General features: G+C 39.9%; 1 protein-coding gene and 1 pseudogene across 11 annotated transcripts in view; one reads left to right on the top strand and one right to left on the bottom strand.

The window, feature by feature from the left end:
- The window catches only part of EPB41L2 (erythrocyte membrane protein band 4.1 like 2), a 219,662-nt gene that overhangs the window by 58,127 nt on the left and 139,040 nt on the right, over window positions 1-22,495 (top strand). The window lies entirely within an intron of this gene.
- Window positions 10,936-11,925, bottom strand: LOC125166127 (glyceraldehyde-3-phosphate dehydrogenase-like; annotated as a pseudogene).

Here is a 22,495-nt window from a genome sequence, read left to right as displayed (position 1 = left end):
GTAGGGAAGTGGGAGCTCAGCAGTGTGAAGAGTGGTGGGAGAAGATACCAAGAGGAAAGTGGGGAAAAATAAAGCTTTTGAGAAAATGCTGAGCGGCAAATTCATTCAGAAACATGAGCTCATCACCTGGTTGATTTAACAGGTTAATGCAAATGAGAAACGCCTGGCAGATCTCCTTTGCCAGGAGGTTAGATTTCTGCCTTTGCCCAGGATATTCTAAGAAGATTCCTCAGTCACGTTGCTCGGTTTAAAATTTCTTAGATTCTCTAGTGTCTGTGATATAAAGGATTGGCTAAATTCTTTTGGGTCCTTCCCCTATCTAAAATGATACTGTTCAGGAGGACCGTATAGCCGAAAATATGTTGTCAAAGGAGTTACTTTGGAACCATTTTTTTTTGTTTTTCGTAGAATTTAATACCTTTTTGAAGATAATAGCCTTTAGGTCAGTCTTAAATCCATGAGAACCAATCATGCAGACTGAAGATAGTAAATCCTATGTTCCTTACACTTTGCTAATATGAATCTTAAAAGATGGCATGAGGTTTCTCATTATAAATGTGCCAAAATAATATACCAGTAGACTGCTGTTTAATATTAGGCTTACTTTATTGAATCGTTAAGGTGATTATGTTGGATAATAGAAAAATAAGTTCATGATGCCTAGAACTGTTTGGAGAAAAAAAATCGGTGCTTAAGTTTCTTAAAGGTATTTTCTTCCAACCTCATTTCTTTCTATCCAAATGCACTAAGCATAAGTTTGTGCAAAGGGGTGTGTTTTTTGCTGTGGAGGGTACAGAGAGGAGTAACAGATGTATTTAGTAGGTGAAAGGTGGGCATAGGGCCCAGACTGTGGAAAGGGCTGAGAGAAAAGGGGGAGGGATGGGGTGACATTGAGCTGGGAGTGGCAGGGAGGTCTTTGGCCAGGTCCTAGCATGGTAGCTGGACTTGGCCCCATGATAGGGGAGATGATAGGCATGCCGTTGACCCTTGAGAAGGGGCTGACGGAGTGAGCCTGCAAATTGGAGTGGCGTTTCTCTTAACAATACCCTTCTTCATGGGCAGAACTCAGCAGAAAGGCTGGAAAGGAGGGTCCAGCCAGAGTCTAGGGACTCTGCATTTCGTGTGGAAGAATTTGGGTTTTCTTTCTGCAGTTACTGAGGTTGTGTAGAGGTTCAAAGTAGGGCTAACAATTTATGGGGAAGAAATAGTTATGAGAAAAATTTACCTGTTGGTAAAATATGTACAGTTCTACTTATTTTAATCAGAGTGTGCTGTTCATAATTTTAACTGTTTTTTCCACGATACAAAAGCATCAAGTTGTCTAGGGTACTATCTACTGCAGATAAAGTACATACACTTCAAGTGAAAGAGGAATAGCATAAAGCCCTGATTATGATCTTTCTTCATCCAGTGTGTTCACATACTCACTTTTTATAATTAATCCTGGCCCTTGGCACTCATCAGATGAGTGTGTGTGTGTGTGTGTGTGTGTGTGTGTGTTTCCCCTGAAGGTGTTTCTTAAACCTGTCTCTTAACAGTGTTTAGAAAATGTTATTTGGTTGATTAAACGTAGGTATATCCTCATTTCCCCACCCTTAATTTATTAAGCTTCTAGTTCCATTGTAGTATGTATTTTAGGAAATATATATATATATATATATGTGTATATATATATATTTAGGAAATATATTCTCCCATTTTGGACAATAGTTTGTTTTTAATCTTTGTGACTGTTCTTTGATGTTGATAGTCCTGAAAATCAAGGTAAAAGTGTCTTGGAAAGAAACTCAAAAGTCCTTGCTCTAATAAGTGAGGGAGTTGGAATTGAGATTAGATCTGCCTGATAGTCCCTTTCCTTATCTGTAAAATGGAGGTGTTGATACTATATTTCTCAGAGTGGTCATGAGAAATTAAATACGTGTAGCTTATTTATAAGCTGCCTTTTAAGCAACGTGAATTATAGAAGCACAGTGTTTATGAACCTAAAAAACTTGGTTGATTTGGTGAGATAAGTAGTTTTATGTTCTGAGTTTTTTTTTTTTTTTAAAGTTTTTTTAACGCTTATTTTTGAGAGACAGAGTGTGAGTGGGGGAGGGGCAGAGAGAGAGGAAGACACAGAATCTGAAGCAGGCTCCAGGCTCTGAGCTGTCCACACAGAGCCCGATGCAGGGCTGGAACTCACGAACTGAGATCATGACCTGAGCTGAAGTCGGATGCTTAACCAGCTGAGCCACCCAGGCGCCCCCTGAGTTTTTTTAGTTGTAAGTTTTCTTTTCAAAGTTAATGTTTGAAATTCCCCAGTTTTTAAAACCATAAGGACTCTTACTTTTGTGCACTGTAATGAGTGAAACTTGTATCCTCAATACTTTCTTTTAATTCTTCCCTACAGGCTGTCCTTCTGCTCGTTCAGTTCTGTTTTGTGTTAATTTTTATTGCCTCCCCCCCCCCCACACCCCCCACTCTGAAATGCAATAGTCTTGTAGTGTCCAAGTGGAAACATTGTTCTCTTTGTCAGGGCCAAAGAAGTGCCTTTGTCGTTCCTTGGAGACATTCTGCAGATGCCATTTTGCAGTTCTGAAAAATCTGTCCCTGTCCTCCTTGTGCTGTGTTAAATTGTGCGTATATATGGCTTGGTATTTTAATGAAGTTGTGGTGAAGACTTGACAGTGATACTTGTCCTATGATAACAAAACAAGAAAGGCTCTTTCTCCATCGAGTGTAGATCTGTGTTCCCCATCTCTCCCTAGTGCTGTGTGGTCCGAAAGTAGATCCCGCCTGCGCTTAGGCCCTCGTATGTTTGATGCTTTTCAACCGACTTTATAGGAAACTGTTACAACAACAAATTCTGAGCAGGAGCTCTAAGCCTTTTGTTGATGTGTATTGTTTTTCAAAGATCTCTTAATTTATATGTTCTTAATAGCATTTTGAGTGGCAAGAATGAGCTCTAATTTGCTAAGTGGCTTTAATCCTTGTATTAAGAAGTGTGGGTGAAAATCTGTTGGGAAACTGGCTTGATAAAATCCAGGAAATTCCTCTCATTCTTTTAAATCCAGTTAAAATCTGACTTAAAAAAAAAAAAAGGCCTCTGATGTAACCGTGTCTGAAAGCGTGTGCCTCTTAGAGTCTAGTAATTTCTTGTATACCAGTGCCAAGCTCAAAGACGGATAGTATGAATGTACCTCTGTTTTAGGTTAATCTATACCACATGGCATGGTACCAGTTTATTATAATTTTGCAGGGACTTATTCATCCTGTTTTGCACTGCCTTGAAAACTGCTAAAGCAGGAGTCCAGAAATAAAGGGAGAAAACTTCACAGTGTTTGTTTTAATGGACTTGAATCTATCTAAATCTTTTTTTTTTTTAACATTTTATTTTTTTTATTTTTGCTAGACAGAGAGAGTGCATGAGCGGGGGAGGGGCAGAGAGAGAGGGAGACACAGAATCCAAAACAGGCTCCAGGCTCTGAGCTGTCGGCACAGAGCCTGACGTGGGGCTTGAACTCACGAACTGTGAAATCGTGACCTGAGCCGAAGTCAGATGCTTAACTGACTGAGCCACCCAGGCGCCCCTTAAATCTTTTTTGTTGTTGTTGTTGTTGTTGTTAATCATAGTAACACATATGCAGTGAAGAAAACATGATAATATAAAAAAATAGAAATAAAGCAAAAAATTGTCATTGTCCACATTTAGGATTATCATTTGGGCTGAGCATGTCCTGTCTTTTATCTGCAAATATGTGCACATGGGTTAAAACAACAACCTTATCCTTTTAAAGCTGCTTTTTTTCCCTTGGCAAAATATGGAGAATGTGTTTCTGTAAATTCTTAAGCTGGTAGTACTTAATTTGGGAAATAATAATCCATGGGGCATTCATTCATTTATATGGACTCAGTTGGAAGTTCTCAATTAGTAGGAAGTGTGTACATTTATTGCTTAAAGATATGTGTGTCTGAAAGGGAGAGGCTGATCATTTTGGTTGTTCTCCAGGGTCATAAAAGCCTAACAAGTCTTTATTAGAACTGTTAAGAAGTCTTTGAAACAAGTGAAGATTTGATCACATAAGCCCTGGCCCCTCCTGGACAGCTGGCTCACTGATTCCCAACAAGAGCTGATTCTGCTGCAGCCCGACTCCTGTCATCTGGGGCAGAGGTGCACAGGGATTACATGTTTGTATATGTCTAGCCATCAGTGGCCTTGTTTTATAATGATACCAAGCCTTGTCATGCCATTACGTGTGTGTGCGTGTGTGTGCGTGTGTATTTAAGATAAATATACAACCGGTACAGGACAGACCCTGTTACAATAAACTCCATGTCAGAGCTGATCTCTTTCTTAATATGGATATTCCTATAGGGTTAGAGGTAAAAGTAGAAGGAAAACCCTCCCCAGGGGATTGATTGTTAGCTACCTGGGACCAGCTCTTGTCCAGAAGAGAAAAACTATCTCCTCCCCTGTTCTCATTACTCTGGGGTTCAATGAGAAGAATATTTATTTTGACTATATAGATAATACAACAAAAACAAATTTTCTTGTTATAACTGTGCTGTTTTGTTGGCTCACATTTACTGAATTCTGACGTTCGTAGTATGGTTAACTTGGAACTATAGGGGGTGATAATGAGAGAAGATGTGAAAGGATTGAGAATGAGGATAAGATCAGCAAATGATGGCTGAATCTAAATGGTGTGAATGGAACTAGTTAACATCCTTAGTCTGGGGTTGACTCTGGTGGGAGGAAAAGGTCAGGGAGATGGTGACGGGGGCGGGGGGGGGGGTGGTGGGGGGGAAGTGGAGTGTGGCAGCTGAGTTGTCAGGAATACTACGTTTCAACCCTTTTGTCTGATAGGTATGTATATACACATACTTTTCTGTGCGTCTAAGCACAATATGTAAATGTGCATGTATCTGTTCAGTGTAGCTTTTATGAGTCCAATCACGAAGGTCCTTCCCTCACCAAGGGCAGAGTGTACTGTTGATGTACTGCATCTACAGGCAAGATCTTGCCTCAGAACAGGGTCTACCAGTGATATTCATTCCGCTGGTCCCATTTCCGTGCATCCTGTATGTCAGTGGTCAGCCCCGTTGGTCAGGCTTCCCTGAGACCTCCCTCTGCCCTGTTCCATTGAGCAGCTGTAAATCACATTCTGTAGGTCATCAGTTGTGTGGATCATATGGTAGGTGATTAGATAAGTAACAGTAGTGATTACACCTAGCTTGTCCTTGACAGGTGAGTCCTGATTGGATCTTCCCGCCCCTGGTTCTGCCCACTGGGAGGATTGCCATCACCCACCACGTATATGTCAGGGCTGTCTCAGGGGAGGGACTGCATTACTCTTGACCCATTTTAGTCTGACTTTACTGCTCTTGGCATCCTGGTTACTCTGTCAGTGGGTACTATCAGAATGCTAGAGGCTGCCTGATGGGTTGGTTTGCCATCTACCAGACTTCTCTTTCATGGCCTTGTGATTGGTGAGCACGCTCGCGTGTGCATGTGTGTGTTTGCGCGTGTGCACCCAGTAAACTACCAAATAACTTGATTGGGCTCCCCCTAGCCTCATGTTTTATTCTGCATACCCTGTGACTTAAAAATCAGTAAAAGAGCTATTGTTGGTTTTGTTCGCAAACTGCTTATTTTTAACTTTATACCTGGAAGAAAAAAAAAATCCAACCTAAGCTTTTAAGTATAGACACGGGAAGTAGACAGTCTAGACGGAGAAGAGTCAGCATTAATGAGGACACGGAAGCGTGAAGATTCCTTTTGTGTTGAGGGGGCTGGTAGGGCCGGAGATTAGGAGATGGGAAGCAGAAGATAAGCTGAAGATCTGGATTGGAGCCAGCAAGTGCTAAACTTAGGAGCTCCTACTGAAGAGTTTGGTATTCATTCTCCCTGCCGAACCACCGGAAGCCTTTAAAAAAAAATTACTGGTTTTTGTTTTTGTTTTTGAAAGAAGAGACATAATTACAGATATCTGTGTTTTAGAAATATTACATGTCAGGGGCGCCTGGGTGGCTCAGTCGGTTAAACGTCTGACTTCGGCTCAGGTCATGATCTCGCAGTCTGTGAGTTCAAGCCCCGCGTCGGGCTCTGTGCTGACAGCTCAGAGCCTGCAGCCTGTTTCAGATTCTGTGTCTCCCTCTCTCTCTGACCCTCCCCTGTTCATGCTCTGTCTCTCCCTGTCTCAAAAGTAAATAAACATTAAAGAAAAAATTAGAAATATTACATGTCAGATTTTATGGAGAACATATATTTACCCTGTATATCTGTTCTAGTGACTGTTACTGTCTGTTAAAAGAGGCTGCCCAAGGAGGCCTCATTTTGTATTTCTGTGCAGTAAAATTTGGTGCTATGAATTTTCCTCTTTAGGTACTATTTATTTATAAAGGTGACTAGGATCAAATATTTAACTTAATTGCAATAATAAATCTTGTTACCAATGAAGTACATTGTGTTTACTACAAAATCTGAAGTTTGGGAATACGATTTAAGGAAGGAGTTTTCTTTGGAATTTGTACTGCAATTATGAGACAAATTTGGGCCCACTCTTACTGTGTTTTAAGCTGGAGATTCAAAGATGAGTAAGGCTGAGCTGTTGATAAGCTCACAGTAAGACCAACCGATACTAAGAATTCAAAACTGGTCATTTCAGCCTTAGAAATACATACAGAGAAAGGACAACCAAGTGAGTTTGGATGAAGAGAGAGGAAAGGATCTGGAGTGATTCCTGAACTGAGTCTGTTTCTGTGGTTACTGGGATTTGTTTGTAGCTGCATACTACCTAGTGAATATGATCCAAGTACTCATTTATCAGATCTATGATCTTGGACTACCTTACTATATGCCGAATACTGTGTGAGGCTCTAGGGATATGGGTGTAAGATTGCAGTCTTTGTTCCTAAGAATCTGATGGTTCACATGGAGAGGCAGCCAGTCAATAGCAAAGAGAAGTGGGGAGGCATTTTGGGGACTAAGAATGTTCCTGCAAAACTGTGGGTAAATAAATTTTTCCTACATTTTGCTTCATGTTCAATGGAATCTTACTGTGTATCAAGTGTGTGAGAGGGGTAATCATTCTATAAATCACCTTCTTAATAGTTGTAGAACTGTTGAATGAATGCATGTATCTTTTGTGTAAGAATGGGTTTTTACCAATGGGCATTAATTTAAAAGAACATTTGCATTATTTGCTACTGGTTATCCCTTCATGGAAAGGATACTTTTTCTTTCTTAATTTCTTCTTCTTTTTTTTTTTTTTTTCAATTGAAATTCCAGGAAGTATCACTGTCTCAGGTTTCTGTCCAAGCAGTTTTCTGAAGCCAGTGGGTGGGTGTATGTTTAGATCCAAGAGAAACAAATTACAACCATGGATGTGAACTTTTCAGTCTTCTCAAAGTAAAAGCTCGAAAAAAATAATTTTTACGCTTTTCTTTCGCAAAAACCATCTTTTGCTAAAGAGGAATAAAACAAAGATAACATGCTAAGCATGTTGGATCTTCATCATATTGTTCCCACCTTTCTTGTAATTAGCACAACTTCTTACAGTGTTTGAGACTTTTATTTCAAAGTTTAAAAAGTGGCCGAAATATGTATTTGGTAAAATTCAAATAACATTTTGCATTGCTATTTTAAAGAATGTAGGCATTAAAGAATGAAGGAACAAACACAGCGTTAGATTTATGAAGGGAAGCAACATGAATATTCAGCTTTCTGTCTTAAGAGATACAAATTAGACATTTGAAAGTATTTTAGCTTAAATTTATTAAATAGGAATGCAATGGGGAAGAGGTGAGGAAGCCTTTATTTATTTATTTATTTATTTATTTATTTATTTTACATTTATTTATTTATTTTTGAGAGACAGAAAGAGACAACATGAGCAGGGGAGGAGCAGAGAGAGAGGGAGACACAGAATCAGAAGCAGGCTCCAGGCTCTGAGCCATCAGGCCAGAGCCCGATGCGGGGCTTGAACCCATGAACCGTGAGATCATGACCTGAGTCGAAGTCGGATGCTTAACCAACTGAGCCACCCAGGCGCTCCGGCTTTGTTAATTGTTAAGGGCCTATAAATGCATACTTGATGCAGTACACACGTTTCCTAAGGTGTAGCCGCCCCCGCCCCTGTGACTGTCATTGTGTTTTGTGTACTACCTGGCAGAAGAGGGAAGAGGATATAAGTGGTAGGAAAGTGTTACAACCATAAAGCTGACACATTTTAGGCTCAGAGCTGCCAGTGTTTCCAAGTTGTGGACTTTGAAGAAAGATTATACATTCTAATGATTAAAATTTGTATAATCAGGTTGTAAAGACCTTCAGGACACTTACTTGTACACCCTAAACTTAGTATCTGGACCACACTTACTTGTAATATTAGGAATTTTTTTTTTTTTTTTCTAGACCCTTCCTCTTGCTCCCTTCTTGTACTAAACAAAGCTCCTCATTTCTGTGGTTTAGGGCCACCTCTTTGTACATCACAATTTGCTTCTTCATTATATTTCTCTTGTTCTTAGTCCTAACATTTAAAGTTAGTTCTTAGGGGCGCCTGGGTGGTTCAGTCCCTTAAGCATCGACTCTTGATTTCAGCTCAGGTCATGATCTCACAGTTTATGGGTTCAGGCCCCGTATGGGCTCTGCATCTCCGGCACTTGGGATTCTCTCTCTCTCTGCCCTTACCCTGCTTGTGCGCACTCGCTCACTCTCTCTGAAAAATAAACTTTAAAAAAATAAAGATTTCTTATACAGCATAGAGTTGGGTCTTTTTCACTCTGATAATCTAATTGATGCATTTAGACCAGTTGCATTTAATCTGATTACTGGTGTTTTGAGGTACCATATTGCTTTTTGTTTTGTTTGTCCTATCTGTTCTTTCTTTTTCTTATCTTACTCTGAATTATTTTTCTGATTCCATCTCATCTAATAGCTTGTTCTATTCTATCTCTCTTCTTTTTTTTTTTTTGTTACCCAATTTAAATTGAACTCGTTAACTTGTCTCCAAACCTTTTTACTCCTCCTTTAACTATTTCACTGACTGCCTTTGCTCTCATTAACTGCTCTTTTTCTCTCTCCTTTTGCTCTTATGTGTCATCAGATTCTCCCCATTGTCCTAATTGAATATTTCCTGAATTTATCCACTTCATTTCACTGACACCTTCCATATTCAGACACTGTAACCTGCATAAAGTTCAGCTCTCTCATGGTCCATTTTTAACTTTGTTAGTCAAAGAAGCACAAGCGTCAGCACTGACAAAAAATGGACACACCATTTGTTTTTACTTTGCTCTTTTGAAAAATAAGTGGTTTCATAGAACAGCAAAACTTAGTTCTCTTTATCAGTTCATAAATTTTTCTGATTCTTTCTCATCACAGTAGACAGCAGCCCTCAGACTCTTCCTTAAACCAGTCTCTTCCCAAACAATAAACACCAACTCTCTATGAGTTTTAGCTTGAGTCTCTCCTGTGTTCTTGATGTATCAATTCTTTTCTTAGTATCTCAGTCTATTCCATAATAAATCAAATTGCTTTTAAAATTGAGATTGCAGTGGTAGAATTCTCTTTGGAAGAGAGGGAACAGACTACCGATTTGTTAATATATATATTTTTAAACATTAATACACCTACCATGTCTTTTCTGGGTAAATGTAATCTGTCTAGTTTTCCTGTTTTTTTTTTTAGTTTTTATTTAATCTGTTGTTTGTATTGTAGTCTGACTAGTAGTTTTTAGTTTTGTGCATAAATTCATTTCATAATACCTCTTTGCTTTTCAAAAGAAGCCCAAAGTTTTTAATATAGCTTTTACCTTATAAGGCACTTGCTGTTCTAGATTTTAACATACTAATTGGGTTTCCCTGCTCACCTGTCTGGTTTCTCTCATCTCTAGACTTCTGTACATGTTGCCAGTTATATTCTACTCCTTGGTCTCAGTGTAGATATAATTTCCCTTGCGTAGCCATTCTTTATGATTCTTCTACTGGGCCTCCTCCTTCCTCTTAAATGTACCTGCTGAATAACCTCCCCTCTCACCAGTTGACTGTTTATTTGCCTTTCTCCACCATCAAGTTATAAGCTTCGCAAAGGCAGTTTTCACATCTGTGTTCACAATTCTCTGGCACTTAATGGCTCTCAGTACTTATTTGCTGAATGAACTGGTGGTTACCGAATGATCTGGTATTGGCCTTCCTGTCCTTCGTTCTTAACACTTCCCTTACCTTGCAGAGCTAGTTAGTAGCCAGTGTTCCGGTGCAGCATTAACCTGATACTGAGACTTCCTTCTGAATATTTTGTCATTAAATATGTGTAGGTGACTCTGTCCTGCCTAAGTGGATAGATTCCATCTACCATGTTTAGTTTTTATAGTACCTTGAACTCTGTTCTTGTTAGGCAGACTTTTATCTAGTTCTAGCCCCTTTGGATGCCCTGCCAGTCAAATAGTCCTTTAAAAAAAATTTTTTTTTGAGAAAATCCTGGCTTTCAAGGTGCTTTTATTTATCATTATGTTACCCAAACTCTCAAGAATAGTCCGTTAGTTGGAAATGAGGTAAAAGATTAATAATAGCAAAATGTGCTGATATATGGTAATTAATTTTCTCTTGATTCTGGGGTGATTCTCTAATTATCATCCCTTTCCTTGATTTCTGTAATCCTCTCCCAAGAAATTCAGTGTCACATCATCATGTCAAACTCTGTGTGTCTAAAAGATCCAAAATCTTGCACTCTTTCCTAGTCTCCCCCCTGCTCGCCAGGGGTACAGTATACTTTTTTGATCGTGCATGACAAGGTAGTCCTCTCCAAACCCCTCCCCTTATTCAGGGGGTCTGGGATGGAAACTGTGTACAAGTCAGGAATTCTCCGTGTGTTTGAGGATGAGTTGGGGCAAGGACACCCCAGAAGCTGAGGGTCTCTTTTTCTCTTGGTCTCTCAGGGGCTGGTGGGCCAAGGGGCTCTTATTCCTTGGGAGCCATGTGGGCCATAAGGCCTACCACCTTGTTGCTGTAGCCAAATTCATTGCTATATCATGAAATGAGTTTGACAAGGTAGTCACTAAGGGCATTACCAGCCCCAGCACCAAAGGTGGAAGAGTGGGTATCACTGTTAGAGTTGCAGGAGACAGCCTGGTCCTCAGTGGAGCCCAGGATGCCCTTGAGGGCCCTCCGATGCCTGCTTCACTACCTTCTTGATGTCCTCCCATTTGGCAGCTTTCTCCAGGCAGCAGGTCAGATCCACAACTGATGCGTTGGGGGTAGTGACACGGAAGGCCATGCCGGTGAGATTAGCATTTAGGTCAGGGATGACCTAGCCTACAGAGTAGGTGCCAGTAGAAGCAGGGATGATGTTCTGGACAGCCTCTCCACCATCATGGCTTCCTAGAGGAGCCAGCCATAGTCTTCTGGGTGGCAGTGATAGCATGGACTGTGGTCTTGAGTCCCTCCACAATGTCAGAGTTGTCATGAATGACCTTGGCCAGAAGGGCCAAGCAATTGATGTTGCAGGAGGCGTTGCTGACAATCTTGAGGGAGTTGTCATACTTCTTATGGTTCACGCCCATCAGAAAAATGGAGGCATCAGCAGAAGGGGCAGAAATGTTGACTTTTTTGGCCCCACCCTTCACACAAGCCCCAGCCTTCTCCATGGTGGTGAAGACCCCAGTATACCCCACAACATACTTAGCACCAGCATCACCCCATATGATGTTGGTGGGATCTCACTCTTGGAAGATGGAGATGGGCTTTCCATTGATAACAAGTTTCCTATTCTCAGCCTTGACTGTGCCATTGAATTTGCGGTGGGTGGAATCATACTGGAACATGTAGACCATGTAGTTGAGGTCGATGAAGGGGTCATTGATGGTGACCATCCACTTTACTAGAGTTAAAAGCAGCTCTGGTGACCAGGTACCCAGTACAGCCAAATCTGTTTACTCCAACCTTCACCATTGTGTTTTGGGGACTTGGCTGGCACTGCAATCAGATGTGGTTGTTAATGGGGAAGAGCAGAGAGCCTGCTTGGGTTCTGACACCCCAGCCAGACTGCCTCCATCTGTGGTATCCTTAGCCTTTCTTAATCTTCTGGGCTTGAAATTTTGGTATTATTTTTTAGTTCTCTTTCTTCTTTATCTGCTATTTAAACATCAACTTCTATGGAGTCTTTTCCCTGGAATTTAATATTAGTTTGATATTTGTCTTTACTATTGCTGCTTGCATGTGAGCCTATCTCCCTCCCCCCCCCCAGCTTTATTGATATATAATTGACAAAATTGTAATACATTTAAAATGTACAACATGGGGCGCCTGGGTGGCTCAGTTGGTTGAGCGTCCACCTTCAGCTCAGGTCATGATCTTACTGTTCCTGAGTTCAAGCCCTGCGTTGGGCTCTTTGCTGACAGCTCAGAGCCTGGAGGCTGTTTCAGATTCTGTGTCTCCCTCTCTTGTCTCTACCCCTCCCCTGCTCATGCTCTGGCTCTCTGTCTCTCTGTCAAAAATAAACATTTAAAAAAATTTTAAAAAATGTACAACATGATTTGATACACAGATACATTGTGTGATGATTCCCATGATCAAGGTTAAACATATGTCACCTCACATAGTTACCTTTTTTGTGGGGGGGGGGGCATGGTAGAGAGAATGCTTAAGATCTACTGTCAGCAAATTTCAAGTATATAATACAGTATTATTATTAAGTTTATTTTTTAAACATCCAAGTTAGCATTTAGTTCAGTAATTTCAAGAGTAAAATCCAGTGATTCATCCCCTGCATAAAACACCCAGTGCTCATCCAACAAGTGTCCTCCTTAATGCCCCTTGTCCATTTAGCCCTTTCCCCCACCCAAAACCCCTCCAGCAACCCTCAGTTAGCTCTCTGTATTTTAAGAGTCTCTTGTGTTTTGCCACCCTCCTGTTTTTATATTATTTTTGCTTTCCTTCCCTTATGTTCATCTGTTTTGTATCTTAAATTCCACATATAAATGAAGTCATATGATATTTGTCTTTAAGTTCGCTTAACATTCCATCCACATTGTTGCAGATGGCAAGATTTCATTCTTTTCGATTGCTGAGTAATATTCCGTTGTGTGTGTATATATATATATATATGTTGTGTGTGTGTGTATATATATATATATATATATATATATATATATATATATATATATACACACCCCATATCTTGTTTATCCATTCATCAGTCGTTGGGCAGTTTGGTTCTTTCCATTAAGTTTATTTATTTTTTAGAGAGAGACGGAGGGAGGGAGAGAGCGAGTGTGTGCATGTGGGGGAGGGGCTGAGAAAGAAGGAGAGAGAGAATCCCAAGCAGTCTCCACATGGTCAGTGCAGAGCCTCATGTGGGGCTTGAACTCATGAACCTCAAGATCATGACCTGAGCCAGAACCAAGAGTCAGACACTTACAGACTGAGCCACCCTGGTGCCCCTACAATACTGTATTATTAACTGTGGTCATTATGCTCTACGTTAGGCCCTCAGAACTTACTCTTTACAAACTTTGTACCATTTGTCTAACATTTCCTCTATTTCTCCCATCCCTGGGAGCCTTTTTATGTAGCCTTCCATTTGGACTGTCTCTGCTTCTACTGTCTGTCCTTTCCAATTCAGGGTCCTCCAGTCTCTTTTTTGAGCAACAGTTAGTGGTTGCCGTCATATGAAGAGTCACACGTTCAGGGGGTTGGAACCAGTGCATGCTGCTGGTGGGAATGTCAACTAGTGCAGCCACTTTGGAAAGCAGTTCGGCAGTTCCTGAAAACCTTAACCTAGAGCTTGCATTTGTCTGACATATTCTAGTCCTAAGTATGTGCCCAGGAGAAATGAAAACCTCTACCTACACAAAAAGTTGTAGGCGGATATTCACAGCATTATTTATAGTAGCCCAAAAGTAGAAACAACACAAATGCCCATCAGTTGATGAGTAGATAAACAAAATGTGGTATAGCCATAAGATGTAATATTACTTGGGCATACTGAGGAATGACTTACTGATGTATGCTATAACATGAACGAACCTTGAAAATAATATGCCAAGTAAAAAGCCGGACATGCAAGGCCATGTGGCATGCTTCTGTTTATGTAAATAGTGAAATCTATACAGACAGAGATTAGTGGTTGTCTAGGGCTGAGAGTTTCAGGGAATGATAGTTAAAGAGTACCTGTTTTCTCCTTTTTTTTTTTAAATATAGTATTCACTTAAAAGTCACCATTTTAAAGTATACAATTCAGTGGTTTTTATTATATTCAAAATGTGCACCTGTCCTCATTATCCCAGAACATTTTCATCTCCCCAAAAGAAACCCTGTTTCCTTTTTTTAAATACTTGTTTTATTAAAAAAAAAATTTTTTTTTCAGTGTTTATTTTTGAGAGACAGAGACAGAACATGAGAAGGGAGGGGCAGAGAGAGAGACACACACACACACACACAGAATTCAAAGCAGCTGTCTGTGCTGACAGCTCAGAGCCTGATGCAGGGCTTGAACCCATGAACTGTGAGATCATGATCTGAGCCAAAGACAGAGGCTCAACCAACTGAGCCACCCAGGTGCCCCCAAACCCTGTTTCCTTTAAGCAGTTACTCCTCATCCCCGCCACTCCCAACATCACCTTCTGACCTGCTTCTCCATTTTATGTTCCTTGTAGCAGCAATGTGTGAGGTTTCTGATCTCTCCAATTCCATGCCAGCACTTGCTGTTTTCCTTCATTTTTTTCACTAGTCACCTTAGTGTATTTGAAGAACTATCACTAGGTGGTCTTATTTCCATTTTCTAATGACTTATCGTGTTAAGCATCTTTTCCTGTGATGATTGGCCATTTTTACCTCTTTTTTGGAGAAATATTTTCTTAAGTCCTTTGCCCCCTTTTAAAATTGGGTTCTTTGTCATTTTGTTGAGTTGTAAGAGTGCCTTATGTATATTCTGCATACCCTTCTATATATTCTGCATACCCTTACTGAGTGTGTGGTTTATAAGCACTTTCATTCTGTGGATTTTTTTTTTTTTATTTGCTTGATTGTGCCCTTTGACTCACAAATGTTTTTAATTTTGGTGATGTCTAATTCCTTTGTTGTTGTCGTTGCTGATTGTGTTTTAGGTGTTCTAATTAAGAGTGTTGTGAAATCCATAAGTCATGAAGATGCACATTCCTTGTCTTCAAAGAGTTTTATACTTTTGGCTCATATATTTTTAGTCTTTGGTCCATTTTGAGTTGTTTTATGTGGTGTGAGGTAGGGGTTCAGAGTCATTCTTTTGTATGTGGATATCCAGTTGTCCCAGTACCATTTGTTGAAAAGACTATTCTTCCCCCATTGTATGGATTTGGCACTCTTGTTGAAATCAGTTGGCGATAGATATATGGGTTTATTTCTGGACTCTCAAGTCTGTACTGATTGGTATGTCAGTTCTTATGCCAGTATCACTATGCTTTGATTACTCTAGCTTTGTAATAAATTTTGAGGTCAGGAAGGGTGAATGCTCCCACTTTGTTCTTCTGTGTCATGAGTGGTTCAGTTATCTGTGGTCCCTTGCAATTTCATATGAATTTGAGGATTATTCTGTCCATTTCTGCAAAAAAAGGCATTTGGGATTATAATGGGGATTGCATTGACTCTGTCAATGAATTTGGGGGTTATTGTCATCTTAACAATATTAAGTCTTTGAATGTGTGAACATGGATCTATTTACGTTTTCTTTGATTTTTTAGGAAAGATGTTTTTGTAGTTTTCAGTATACAAATTGCATATTTCCTTAGTTAAATCTACTCCTTTGTATTCTTTTTGATGCTAAGTAGAATTACTATTTTTTGGATTGTTTATGTATATAAATACAACTGAGTATGTATATTGATCTTATGTCCTGCAATTTTGCTGAACTCCTTTATTAGCTTTTTTGGGGGGATTCTTTAGGATTTTATATATATATAATCCTACCGTTTGCAAATAGAGATCATTTACTTTTTCCTGTCCTATTTGGATGCTTTTTATTTATTTTTCTTGCCTAATTGCACTGGTTTTAACTTTAAGAACAATGTTGAATAGAGGTGGTGAGAGTGGACATCCTGTCTTGTTCCTGATCTTCGGGGGGAAAGCTTTTGGTCTTTCACTGTTAAGTATGAGGTGTGTTTTTGTAGATGCCCTTTATCACATTGAGGAAGTTCCCTTTCATTCCTAGTTTATTGAATATTTTATTGTGAAAGGATGTTAGATTTTGTTAAATGCTTTTTCTGTCTATTGAAATGATCTTGTATATTTTTCTTCCTTTTATTAATATGATTATTGATTTTTGTGTGTTGAATCACCCTTGTATTCCTGGAATAAATTCCACTTGGTCATGGTGTAAGATCCTTTTAATATCTTGCTGGATTTAGTTTACCAGTATGTTGTGGAAGACTTTTGCTTCTATATTCATTGGGAATATTGGTCTGTAGTTTCCTTTTTTTTTTTTTTTTTTTTTTGTGATGTCTTTATTTGGCTTTGGTATCAGGCCTTGTAGAATGAATTAGAATGTTTGGAGTTTCTTTTTGGGTTGATGAAAATGTTCTAAGATTGTGGTGATGGTTGCACAATGACTCTACTAAGAATCCCTGAATTGTACACTTAAAGTGGGTGACTTGTGTGGTAGCTCAGTAAAATTGTTACAAAAAAAAACAAAACCGAAAACCCCCATATACACAACCCCAACAAACTTTAGGAGCATTAACCTATCTTCTTTAGCTTAGAGTCCTTTCCATAGAGTTTAAAGCCCTCAACAATCTTGTCAGCCTCGCCTCTGGCTTACCTTTGTATGACTGATCCAGTGATAATGGTCAACACACTGCCCCACTCACCACTTTCTGCTCCCCTCAGATCTCCTAGAATGTCTTGTGCATCTTGCTGCTCTACCCTGAGGACTGTCCCACCTGTCTTGAATGTCCTGTCCCTCTTTCCCACCAACAACGTTTCTTGCAAAGTTTTGTTCGAGTTTCTTGTATTTACCACTCTAGCCTGCAGTTGCCTTTTAGTCCCAAATCTATTCAGTGGGGTAGAATATTTGAAATCAGAACTGTTCTAGGAAATCTGATGTATGTGTTTATGTGTACCTATGGACACACACTTTTTTTTTTTAAATGTATTTACAGTTAATTCACAAGTTTATAGAGATGCCTTTTTATTTGCACTGCTCTGGTCTCCCCAAATGGCTCTCTGTGCTTTGAAGACAGGCATGATGTGGTACATCTAGTTATTATATGACAGGCAAGTATCTGTTGATGTATTATACATGTGTTTGGGAAATAGATCCAGAACTTTGTTATGTTTTGCAGTTTTCCTTATGTACCTCTAAAAAATATTTTTGAGAAATTTTTGTATTACAGTAGAAGCAATTGAGTAAAGTCCTAATGTATAAAGTTCACATGCAAGTGTGAGGAATGTGTAGGTGAGGCTTTATATAAAAGGCTGAGTTTGGCATCTGGTTAAGTATAACTGGGAGGTTGCATAAGCATCATGGTGTAATGTCAAGGAGGTATTTCAAATAAAATAGAATTGGATTTAAGTCTCCGGTATCTATCTTATACATAGTTAGGGGCTTGAGTCAGGATTCAAATTCTGGTTGTCTAACTCCGGGACTAACAGTTAACTGCTCTCCTATTTTACATTCCATGCTTATTAAGGGAGGTTACTTCATTTCTCTGAGCCTCAGTTTATTCATATACAAAATGAATGTGATAACATTTGCTGTGCTGAGTTGTTTTGAGGCTTAAATAAGGACATTTATAAAGCATTTTGCAGAGTGCTTGCTCACAAAATAGGCAGGCCTATTGCTATTAGTAAAATATTTTGTTTACTCCAAAACAATAGCACTAACAAAAGAGATTTTTGAAAGCATCTCTGAAACTTATGCCGAGAAATTTGCTTATCTCCTGGCTTCGGAATATTGAATTCTTTGCTTTACATTTTGGCACAAAGTTTTCAGTGTTCTATTTCTCTAGAATTTAGATAATTTTCCAAGTAAGTCATTTGTTATTAATTACTTTCTTTTGCGCTCTTGTCGCTTTTTGTTCAAAATGAGTTATTGTCAAAGAAGTAACAGAATTCAACCTTCTTTGTCGTTAACTTCCCGGTGACAGTTGTGGTTAACTGCAACTGATATATTAATGCCTTAGGTTTTGAAATTTCTGGAATGAAGTTTAGGAAGGTTGATGTTTTTTGTTGGAAGCCATAATAGAAATGAATTTAGAGAGATGGTTATTGGTTTTTATCTTGGCTGCAGAAGTATTTGTAGAAGAGTATTTGTTGGTGTTGCTATAGGAACATAGTCAAAACTACAGCAGCGAAAGCATGATAGCGTTGATCGGCTTACCTGAATTGTTGTTATTTTATTCCTAATTGACCACATTTGACTTTTTTTTCTTTCTTAGCTGTCATAAATATCCGGATATTATAAGTCCAGAATACATCAGTTTCGAGAATACTACTATTTGGTCGCTTACTTCTTAGAGGCTTGGGGGGGGGGGGGAATCCTGCTTAAGGCACATCCAAATTTCCTGTTTGTAATGCTGATGGATCGTAATTAAAAAAATATGTATCTCCATGTATTCTTAGGCTAGTTTTGGTTCACTTGGGGATTTTTCTTCATGAAAACCACTTGGTAGTTACTGTTTTCAAGTTTTATTTACATTTTCTTTTACAAATCTGTTATGAAGTTATACTGTCCATGCTGTCCGTTTTAAGTTTTTAATAAAGCTACAATTTGGGTCAGGAGAAAGTAGTGGCACTAAGCAGTTTGTAGGGGAAAATAGCTCTCCTTCTGGCTTTTATAGACTCTCTTGCTCAAAGGAAGGACTGCCATTGAGTCGGTTACAACTTCAGTGGAAGATGTCTTGCAGCTGTGCCTTTTTGGTTTTCTTCCAGAGATAGTATTTGTGTGCACTGTCAGAATGTCTTAAAGGCCCACCCTGGAAAGGATTCAACTCTATAAAAGGAGTTTTGTTTTATAACCTTTCACATATTCTTATGGGGTTCTGGTGGTGACCGTGGTCTTTATTGTCTTGTCTTTTAAGCTGGCATTTTATTGAGACACAGGCTTCACAGTTTGAAAATAAGAATTACAGTTATAGTTATTGTATCTCGTAAAATACGAATGGCCAAATCCTTGGCACACACTACAATTAAAATGGCCCTTTCCAAACCTTGTGATTTTAGTCAGTTATTTTTTTAAACTTCTTTTCTACTGCTATACTGGTATGAAGATGGCAGTCATTTGACTATATTTCTTCTAGGTAATTTAATAGATTTTGATTTACAAGTCAAGTTAATGTGTTAGAAGATTCAGGGAATCCCAAACAAAGTTTTTAAAAGACCAATAGCTTTTCATGTTGAGAATAGTTCAGTTTAACCTGTTTTGAATCCTTTGTTGACATGAATGCTAAGAGAATTATCATTGAATATACTCTAGGGGATTGGCCATATTTTTCTCCCCAAGTTTTCCTTTTCTCTTCAGTTTTTTTTTTTTTTCTCTCCTTTAAATGTTCCAGAGTTCTCTAAGTTATTTGGGATGGAGAACAGGGCTTTAGAGATACTCCTATATCACTAGTTTTCTCAGGCCACTTCCTCTGCCAGCCCATGTGTATTTCCAGTTACCTTCCCTTGGGGATGTCCTTCTGCTGTTCAAGATGAAGGTGTGTGTGTGTGTGTGTGTGTGTGTGTGTGTGTGTGTGTGTGTATGTATGTACTTTTTAAAGTAATCTCTACCCCTAACCTGGGAATTGAACTCAGGACCCCAAGACTGAGAGTCACTTGCTGTACTGACTGAGCAAGCCAGGCACCCCTTCTTTTGTGGGTTTGATCCTGTTTTTTTTTTTTTGTTTTTTTTTTTACTTCTTCTGAACTACCTGCCATCCATTTTCCTTTTTCTCCTTTGTGTCTCAAGCCTCTCCCTACTCTCTCTCTCCCACCAAAAGCCTGCACCAAACAAAACCACCAAAACATCTGCTGTGCACAGATGTTTTCCTGCAACCTAGTACTTCTTGTAGTTATTCGTTCCCGATTCTCTCGCCTTTTTTCTATTGCTAAACTGGACATTAATCTACACTCACCTCTAACCCTCCTTTCTCCAGTATTTTTTTTTTTTTAAGCCACTTGGCTTTTTCGTCCACTGTCCACTAACTTGTTCTTAGAGGTTACCAGCAGCCTTTTCACAACAATGTAAAAACTTCAGCAGTGCCTGAAGCAATGTGCCCTTGGCCCTGTTCTCCACTCCTCCTAGCCTGACTCTTCTCTTTTGGCAATATGTTCATGGTTTGTGGTCTTTCTCCTAGGCTGATCCTTCCAGCCTCCTTTATAGCTTCCTTTCTGTCTGCCTGGTGATTTATCTTGAGCATTTTTCTTTCTTCCTTTCTTTCCTTCTTTCTTTCTTTTTTAAATGTTTTATTTATTTTTGAGAGAAAGAGAGCACACGCACGGGAGGTGCAGAGAGAGAGAGGAAGACACAGAATCCGAAGCAAGCTCCAGGCTCTCAGCTGTCAGTACAGATCCTGACACGGGGCTCGAACCCACAAACTGTGAGATCATCACCTGAGCTGAAGTCAGACACTTAACCAACTGAGCCACCCAGGTGCCCCATAATGATGAGCATTTTTCTTACTCTGTTTTGCTGGGGTTTCATCTATTGCATAGCTTCAAATAACACTGATGGGCCAATGAGTTCCAAGTCTTAGCATGGAAACCCCGACTTTGTTGTTCAGACACCTATGTCTGACCATCCTGACTTTCCACCTGGCTGTACACAGGCCCTATAGTCCACGTGCATTCAACCTGGAAGCTTGTGCTTCTTTCATTCCTGTTTCCTACGTTTCTTGGAAACTCCTCACTACATTCATGGTGCTGCCCTGTCTGACCTTTGACTGCCAGGAACCTGGGAAATTTGCTGTTACTCCCACAATATAATTCATTATCAAATCCTGTCAATTTTACCTACTAAATATTTATTGACTCCATCTCTTCATTTGCCTTTGTTGCCCCTGCCTTAGTTGAGATGCTGTTTCCTGGATCACTGGAGCATCATCTTAACCAGTTTCCTTTGTGTCACTTGTTCTCACATGACTGCCCAGTATTTTCCATCGCCCGCAGGGTAGAGTTAAAACGTCGAAACTTTAGCATACCCATCACTTATTACTTGGCTGCCTTCTCCCTCGTCCATCTCGTCCACTCCTACCCTGTGTTCCAGGCGGACGAGGTACTTACCGTTCTCTACCACGCTTTTATCTTTCCTGATTCTATGCCCTTCACTTGCTTTTCCCACGGTGAGGAGTGTGCTCCTACCCGCTTTCACTCCGCCCTGGAAGCACCTTCTTATCCTTCAAGGTCAGCTCAAACTTCACCCCGGGAAACATTCTTTCCTCTTCAAGTCCGTTACTGTTGAATTGTCTCTGCCTGTATTTTAGCTCTTCCTCTCTGTGCAGTAGAGTTAGTTATTTAAATACCCTCCTGACACTGCTGGAACCGGGTTTTACACAGGTTTGTAACCTCAACAGCTATCAGTAAAACAAAGAGCAGTTCCTCACTGAATGAATGGGTCTTAGCAAGACCCAAAAGTACAGAGCTGAAATCAAGATCTCCTAGGCAGAGGTGATGGTGAGTACTCTGGCTTGATGTTGGCTATTCTGTTTTGGGTGGGTTGGGGCTGTGGACCGAGGGCACGTTTGCACCTGTGCTTCGGGTTTTCTTTCACAATTCAAGGTCGGAGAGTTGAGTTGTTAAAGTGAAGCGACAACACGGAGCTGCAGTTTCAAGTGACCGAGCTAACAAAGTTGTGTGGTTTTGGAGGTACACAGGGTGCCCAGACAAGTGCCCAAGGCGTGCACATGGCCTGTGTCAGGCAGAGGGAAGAGTAACAGGTGAAGTGAAGAGAGGCTGGCTCTGGGGTTGCCCCTCCCCAGGGCGTGCTGTGTAGCTATGACTGCTTATCACACGCATCTTAACCTTTCCCTGCCTTGCCCAGCCAGGAGCAGCGTTCAACTTTGTCCAGTGCGATTTGTCACGAGGCTTGTGTTGACCTGTTTGCTATTTATGAGGTTTCTAGTGGCGCCTCTTGGAAATTGTGGTGCCATTTTAAAGGAAAGGAGAGAAGAGAAAGAAGGGAAGTTACAGAGGGTGGATTAAGGTGAAGAAACATTTTTCCTTCCCCAAGTTGAGGGGGAAAAATAGGTAAATGGAATTGGTAAGAGTTTACTCTATGTTCAGCGTTTGATTTTTAAAAGTAAACGTAAGGATACATTCAGCCATTTTTAGGAGAAAGCCTAGATGAATTTTTTGACCATCGGGATACTGTGTTCAACAGGAACTCACGTTCTTTTAGTAGTAGCTGTGTGGCGACTCTCAGACGATTCTTACAGTGGTCCTGTTACATAGGTGGGTGGTCGGCTGGTGCCTTGACCGATTCAGTCACCAGCTAAGTGGTAACATGCCATGGCAACATGCAGACTCTCTGAATATGAATTTAATGTTCTTTCAGATTGAGAAGTATCAGTAGATA

This window comes from Prionailurus viverrinus, chromosome B2 (genome assembly GCF_022837055.1).
Source record: "Prionailurus viverrinus isolate Anna chromosome B2, UM_Priviv_1.0, whole genome shotgun sequence".
Taxonomy (NCBI): domain Eukaryota; kingdom Metazoa; phylum Chordata; class Mammalia; order Carnivora; family Felidae; genus Prionailurus; species Prionailurus viverrinus.
The sequence above is the reverse complement of the archived record's forward strand: the minus strand, read 5'-3'. Positions and strand labels throughout refer to the sequence as shown.